We start from the raw sequence: 7,615 nt of genomic DNA, 5'->3' as shown, positions 1-7,615 counted from the left end.
TTATCACGAGTTTTGAGGATTTGGGCTACCTGGTGGGGAAATTATATACAAATTTCTATGAAGAAGAAACAAAAATGAGTAAAAATTTATAGTGCGTAATTTCTAAATAAGTAAAGCTTCATAATTAGAAGAAAATATATTTGTGGAAATGAGGATTTTTGTGTTGTTTTGAGGATTTTTGTGTTGTTTTAAGGATTTTTCATCACGAGTTTTGGGGATTTTTACACCAACCCATCTGGCAACACTGTCACGATTGTCAACAGTCGAAAAATGTCAGCTGTGCGAAGTGCGAAAAGTTACTGGTATTAAATGGCCGATAAAAACCGCAAATGAATCAACTCCCCGTTTTAATGTGAGTTAAAAGTGAGACGAATCCCTAGGGATTAATTGTGTCATGTAAATCCAATGGGGATTTAATATTAAGGGATTTATAATCATCTTTATAGGCGAAACTTTGGCGAAACTTGTTTGTTTACGTGGGACGACCTTGATGTCAGGGGTCACCATTTAGGAAATTTTTTTTGCACGTGTTTTGAGTAAGGGTAGGCCTATTAGAGGCAGGGTAGGCCTCTTTGTGCTTGTGGTAGGCTCAGCAGCCGTAGGTAGGTACTATTATCCTCTGTAGGGTAGTGGCAGAGAGCTTTGCTTTAGGGTACCTAGGTTTTGGTTAATGGTGGACTACCTGGGATTTAATTTTTCGGAAATTATAGGCCTTTATAGGCATGGAATTTAATTTTTCAGAAATTATAGGCCTTTATAGGCATGGAATTTATTTTTTTGGGAAATTATAGTCCTTTTTAGGCTTGGAATTTAATTTTTTGGAAATTATAGTCCTTTATTGGCATGGAATTTATTTTTTTGGAAATTATAGTCCTTTATAGGCATGGAATTTAATTTTTTGGAAATTATTGGCATTTTTAGGCATGGAATTTAATTTTTCGGAAATTATAGTCCTTTATAGACATGGAATTTAATTTTATGGAAATTATAGTCCTTTATAGGCATGGAATTTAATTTTTTGGAAATTATAGGTCTTTTTAGGCATGGAATTTAATTTTTTGTAAATTATAGTCCTTTTTTTGGCCTGGAATTTAATTTTTTGGAAATTATAGTCTTTTATAGGCATGGAATTTAATTTTTTCGGAAATTATAGGCCTTCTTAGGCCAAAATTACATATAAAACTTAATATATACCTCATGGTTATCCTATGCTTAGAATAAGGTAGGCATTATAGCCTAACCTGTCTTCTCTATCTAGGCTAGGTTCTCTATTTAGGCTAGGCTAGGAGATATCATTTAAATACCCCAAAAGTGTACTAAAAAGGCCAAAAATCACATAGTAATGTACAGTTGCCTCCAAGAATTTCGATACACATTACCATAGGTAGTCTGTGGTATTGTGTACCGGAATTCTTGAAGCCAACTGTACATAGGCCAATTTTAAATTAAAGGCATACAGTGATTAGCTATTACAATCCCCCGTGCCTATATTAGTCCTCAAAAATATTAAATACACTCTTGCTTGAGGGTACGCTTTGGCACACTATCTTATCTAATTTCTCTTCCTCTTGTTTTGTTGAAGTTTTTATAGTTTATATTGGAAATATTTATTCTAATGTTCTTACTCTTCTTAAGATTCCATCTAGGGTTGTAGTTTAGCAAGTAATATTAATGATAAGTCCCAGTCTGTACTAGCTGTTAAATATTTACCCGTTCTCCAGCACTATTTAACGTTGAAATCTCATTTGTTCCGTAACCGAAATACAAACCACGCTATTTACATTGGGTTTACCTTTTAGCGTTGCTGAAATGACGAGCCAATAGTTTTTAACGAGGGTTAATTACCCCCGCGCTAGTTAGCGGGGGTAGGGGAAGGGTAGCTTGCTACCCCTCCCCCCCCACACACCAGTGATTTACTTCACTTTTGGCTCGGCGATGAACAGACGTGTCTGTCCATCGTCCTCGTTGACAGCCTTTAATCTTTTTTCTGCTTTTTCTCTACAGCTTTTGTGTGTGTTTGAAGTTGACTACCTTTGTCTTTGCTATGTGTACGTGCCCTGGTATTGCCGGCCGCCCTTGTGGGACCTTTATGTCGGCCACGGATACGGATCCTCACACCCTTTGCCCGCAGTGTCGGGGCCGACGGTGTGACCAGGAAAACATGTGTAGGGAGTGGTCTGCCTCCCAGTGGGAGAGGTTTGGCCGCCGGCGTAAGAAGAAGTCCAAGAGAGACCATTCTCCTTCTGGGGTTGCCTTGAAGGAGGAAGGTTCTCGGGACACTTCTTTCGTCGCCCAAACCTCCTCCGAAGCTCCCCCTCGTCCGGCTCCTAAGGAGAGTCGGCCGAGTGGTAGCGCAGGCCCTAGTTCTGTTTCCCGACCTTGGGTGGGGGGAGAGGGCGTCGCCTCCCATAGCGGGGCGGTTCCCCCCCCCTCCTCTGGGGGAGGTTATTGATAATTCATTGTCTAATGATGATCTTTTACAGATTTGGGCTTCCCTGGGGCTTAAGGGCTTGCCCTCCAGGGTTGCCCTGATTGACCTTGTCTCGTTGGGGGCTGCCGTTAAGCAGTCGCCGGCGGTAGCCAGGTAGACCCTCTGTCTATCGTCGACGTCGTGGTGGCAGAGGCCTCCGACGGGGCGGGGCAATCCTCTGCAGGTGCAGTTGAGGATGTTGGTGCTGACGGCTCTCCTCCCCCTTCCGTACATCCTTCGAAGGGGGAAGTGAGTCCTACGGGCTCGTCTACTGTCCAGCTTCCCTCTAAGGGGAGTGCCTTGACTGAGACTCCCCTTCGGAGGACTGGTGGTCCTGATGATCTTCCCCGTGGCCGCTTTCGCTGTAAGGCTCACCGTCCGCTGCGTCGCAAGGGCCTCCCTTCCCCTTATAAGGGGGTTAAGAGGCGCCTTTTTGGATCTTCTTCCTCCGAAGGGGACTCTCCTTGTCGTATTCAGCCTACAGCTCCAGCTCCTTTGGACCTCTCTGGGGACCGGTCTCCTACTCCTGCTAGAACTTCACCTTCTGGGGACCTCGTCACCCGACGGGCAACGGTCCCTTCGGGGCAAAGGGATTCTTCCCTTTCACGTGCAGCGTTAGCGCACAGGCGCTCTCCTGCTCGTCAGCACTCTCCTGCTCGTCAATGCTCTCCTGCTCGTCAGCGCTCACCTGTTTGCCGGCGCTCTCCTGATGTCCGCCCTCCTTCTCGCCAGCGCTCTCCTGAGGCCATCCTCCATCCTGTGGTTCTTGAAGAGCGCTCAGCGCGCCAGCGTTCCCCTGCTCGCCCTTCTGCAGTGTTAGCGCACAGGCACTCTCCTGCTGGTCAGCGCTCTCCCGTTCGTCAGCGCTCTTCTGAGGATCATCGCCCTCTTGCTCGCCAGCGCTCCCCTGTGGTCTCTGAACATCCTGCAGTCCCTGTTGGGCACCCTGCGCGCCATCAGTCTCCTGAGCTCTCTCGCGATCCTCATCTTGTTTCTACTCAACATCGTCCACGTTCTCCAGCGCGTGTTTCTAAAGCACATGTTCGTCCACGCGCCTACGCTCTTCCTGTTCGTGAACGCGCCGCGCCAACTGTTCCTTCACAGGATTTCACGCGTCGCCCTCTTGCTCGCCAGCGTTCACAGACGATCCTACTATCGCCTGCTCGTCAGCGTTCTCCTATGCGTCAACGATCACCTGATCATCGGCGATCTCCGGACCGCCCGCGTGACTTACAGCCTGCGCGCACGTGGTCTCCAACGCGTCGTCGGCCAGAGATTCTGGAAGGACATGGTTCGCCCTCTGCTAGCTCGCCCTCGCGCGATCATTCACCTGCGCGCTATCGCTCGCCAACGTGTCACCACGCGACAACACGCCATCGCTCACCTGCGCGCCAGCGTTCGCCAGCTCACCACCGATTGCCTGCTTGCAATCGCTCTCCCTCGCGCTACAGGTCTCCTGACCTACGTCGCCAGCGATCTTCAGAGCGTTCTCACTCGCCCACGCGGCAATGCGTTCCCTCGCCATCGCGCCAACGCATTCATTCGCCGGCTCAGCCACGCGCTCGTTCACCTGTACGCCCTCGCGCCCGCGCGACCATCGTTCGCGGCGAATTTCGCAGCCAGTGATAGCAGCAGGAACGCGTGTTCCCAGACAGCGCTCTGGATCGCCTCCATCTAAACGCAGGACAGGGAAGACACTGCAGAGAGGTTAGTGCGTCTTTCTTCCCCCCCTTCTTTTCAGGCAGGTCCAGTGGTGTCCACTCCGAAGGATTGCCCGATCCCTTTCCCTCCAGCGAGGATTTCGTACTCTGTGTCCGTGGAGCAACAGACTTGGTTTGGTCCTCTGATGCGGGCGTTAGTGAGGGAAATGAAACCAGCACTCGCCGATCAGGGCAACAAACCAACGGCTGCCTCTCCTACGCTGAAGAGAAAGAGAGGAGTGGACTTCGTGGTGACTTCCCCCAGGGCGAAGTTGGTTCCCAAGAGGTCTGTCGCGAAGCCCCCTTCTCCTGCTCGAGCGTTTTCTCCTTCTCCCGTGGACGAGGCTTTTCCGTCCTCGGGTGAGTCCTGTGAAGCGGTAGTCTTCCCCTCGGCACCATGGAGGAGAGTCGTCTCGTGCGGAAGGGGCTCTTTGAACCTCTTTGTTGGGATCCTGTATCCCTCCCAGGAGGGAATCCAAGGACTCCAAGACCATCCTGAAATCTTCTTCGAGGATTCGCCAGGAACCCGCGGCTCCTTGGGGGAACGTCCACGCTTCACCCCAGGAAGAGATTCCGGGGACAGGAGACTTAGCTGCCAGCCAGCATGGAGGAGATCAGCAGGAATCTGAACATGCCTTCTGGCAGGTCCTGAGCCTGATGAGGCAACTCAACGGGCTTATGGACCCCGTGATCGCCCCCAGTGAAGGTAAGGACACTATCTTGGACGAAGTGTTCGACGTTCGGAAGGCCCCTAAGTCCAGTGCGGCTCTGCCCTGGTCTCGGGGTCTGAAGAGTGCCAGAGCCAGGGCCAAAGCCCAGCTCGCGATTCTTGCCTCCTCCAGTCGTTCCTCTGCCGGGAACAAGCTCATCCCTCCTCCTCGTCTTCAGCAGAGGAGGTATTTTGAGATCTTGGGTGAGTCCAGTCTCGCTCTTCCTCTCCATCACTCCGTGGAGGAGCTGGCGAAGGGAGTTCCCCTTAAGAAGCTCTCTGCCCGGCAGGTGTCGTTCTCAGCGGCAGAGATCCTGAGCCATGAAAAGGTCGCGAAGTGTGCCATGCAGGCCACTTCGTGGCTGGATTTTTGGCTAGGAACTCTGGGCATCCTATTGCGCTCCGAGGACTTGTCTAAGGAGACCAATAGGAGGGCCCTGGAGACCTTCTTACTCTCAGGCACCCGCTCCCTCGAGTTTTTGGCGCACCAGGTCACCACCCTGTGGGCCAACTCGGTGTTGAAGCGGCGCGATGCGGTGACCGAGAGATTCCATCTGAAGGTCCCCGCCGTGGATGTGTGTAGGCTCAGACATGCTTCCCTTCTTGGGGAGAACCTGTTTGAGCCACAGGATATGGAGCGAATGGCTGAGAGGTGGAGGAAATCTAGCACGGACTCCCTCCTCCATAGGGCCCTTACAGCTCGGCCCTATAAGCCTCCAGCTCCGCCGCAAAAGCAGCAGCAGCCTCGTAAGGCTCCGAAGCAGGCACCGGGAGTTAAGAAAGTGGTGTCTAAGCCCCAGCCCTTTCCAGCCAAGGTCAAGAGGGGCGGCAAGTCCTCCTGGGGAGGCAAGACTCCTAGGGGTAGCGGCCGCGGCCGCAAGCCCTAGGGGTGGCAGTCCACCTGTGGGGGGATGCCTTCAGCGTTGCGTCCGCAGGTGGCAGCAACACGTAGCCGATGCTTGGACGGTCTCAGTGATTGGCCAAGGCTATCGCGTCCCGTTCACAACATCTCAACCTCCCCTGACAGCGAATCCAGTGTCGTTGAGCTCCTATGCCATGGGGTCGACAAAGGGGCTGGCCCTTCAGGCCGAAGTCGAGACCATGCTCGAGAAGGGTGCTCTCCAGGAGGTTGTCGACGGCTCCCCAGGCTTCTTCAGTCGAATCTTTCTTGTAAAGAAGGCGTCTGGAGGCTGGAGACCTGTCATCGACTTCTCGGCTCTGAACGGGTTTGTCAAGCAAACCCGGTTCAGCATGGAGACAGCAGACACGGTCAGACTTGCGGTGAGACCACAAGACTTCATGTGCACACTGGATCTAAAGGATGCGTACTTCCAGATCCCAATCCATCCGTCTTCCAGGAAGTACCTGAGATTCTGCCTAGACGACAAGATCTACCAGTTCAAGGTGCTGTGTTTCGGTCTCTCCACAGCTCCTCAGGTGTTCACCAGAGTGTTCACCCTGATTTCATCTTGGGCGCACAGGAACGGCATTCGTCTCCTTCGTTATCTGGACGATTGGCTGATCCTAGCAGACTCGGAGTCGACCCTTCTTCGGCACCGAGACAGGCTTCTGGATCTTTGCCAGGATCTGGGGATCGTGGTAAACCTCGAGAAATCCTCTCTGCAGCCGTCCCAACGACTGGTTTATCTAGGCATGCTGATAGACACCAATCTCCACAAAGCCTTTCCATCAGACGACCGGATAGCAAGGCTGAGGAGGGTGGCGGAACCCTTCCTCAGGCGAGAAGAGCTCCCCGCCCAGTCGTGGTTGCGTCTCTTAGGTCACCTATCCTCCCTGGCTCGTCTGGTTCCAAACAGCCGCCTCAGGATGAGATCCCTACAGTGGCGGCTCAAGTCCCGGTGGAATCAAGGATCCGATTCTCCGGACATTTTGATCCCGCTGGGGTCTTTGGAACAGACGGACTTGTGGTGGTGGCTGGTCGACGAGAACCTGCGGAAGGGAGTGAGTCTTCTCGTCCTCCCCCCGGAATTGACTCTGTTTTCGGACGCGTCAAAAGAAGGGTGGGGGCCGCACGTTCTGAACCAGAGGGCCTCAGGCCTTTGGTCAGAATCAGAAAAGTGCCTACACATCAACCTGCTAGAATTGAAGGCCGTCTTTCTGGCTCTTCAGCAGTTCCAACGGTCCCTGGCGGGTCACTCCGTGGTGGTGGTGATGAGCGACAACACCACGGTAGTGGCTTATATCAACAAGCAGGGAGGCACTTTTTCACAGCAGCTATCCCATCTTGCAGTAGAGATTCTGAGGTGGACCGAAATCCACTCGATAACACTATCAGCTCGCTTCATTCCTGGCAAGAGGAATGTGCTCGCCGACAGTCTGAGCAGGGCCTCGCAGATAGTGAGTACCGAGTGGTCTTTGGATCCTCAGATAGCCAACAAAGTCCTGACTTTGTGGGGTTCCCCGACTGTGGACTTGTTCGCGACAGCGTTGAACTTCAAGCTGCCCCTGTACTGCTCCCCAGTCCCGGACCCCAAGGCACTCTGGCAAGATGCTTTCCAGCAACGGTGGGACAACATCGACGTGTACGCCTTCCCACCGTTCTGTCTGATGAGAAGGGTGCTCAACAGGACCAGACTATCAGTCAACTGTTCGATGACTCTGGTAGCTCCGCTATGGCATCACGCGGAATGGTTCCCGGACCTTCTGCAGCTCCTGACGGAGCCCCCGAGGGAACTTCTTCCACGACACGAGCTTCTCAGACAACCCCACTCCGGC

The 7,615-nt window shown here is 52.4% G+C and overlaps 1 protein-coding gene across 2 annotated transcripts in view; it reads left to right on the top strand.

Moving 5' to 3' along the window:
• Positions 1-246: 246 nt before the first annotated feature.
• The window catches only part of LOC137626485 (HEAT repeat-containing protein 5B), a 95,547-nt gene continuing 88,178 nt past the window's right edge, over positions 247-7,615 (top strand). The window contains exon 1 of one of the 2 annotated variants that reach the window (XM_068357507.1): positions 247-352. The gene's annotated coding sequence lies outside the window, so the exon portion shown is untranslated. The remainder of the gene's footprint in view (positions 353-7,615) is intronic. The other variant, XM_068357508.1, reaches the window with a different exon arrangement.

Source organism: Palaemon carinicauda, chromosome 34 (assembly GCF_036898095.1).
Source record: "Palaemon carinicauda isolate YSFRI2023 chromosome 34, ASM3689809v2, whole genome shotgun sequence".
Taxonomy (NCBI): Eukaryota; Metazoa; Arthropoda; class Malacostraca; order Decapoda; family Palaemonidae; genus Palaemon; species Palaemon carinicauda.
The sequence above is the reverse complement of the archived record's forward strand: the minus strand, read 5'-3'. Positions and strand labels throughout refer to the sequence as shown.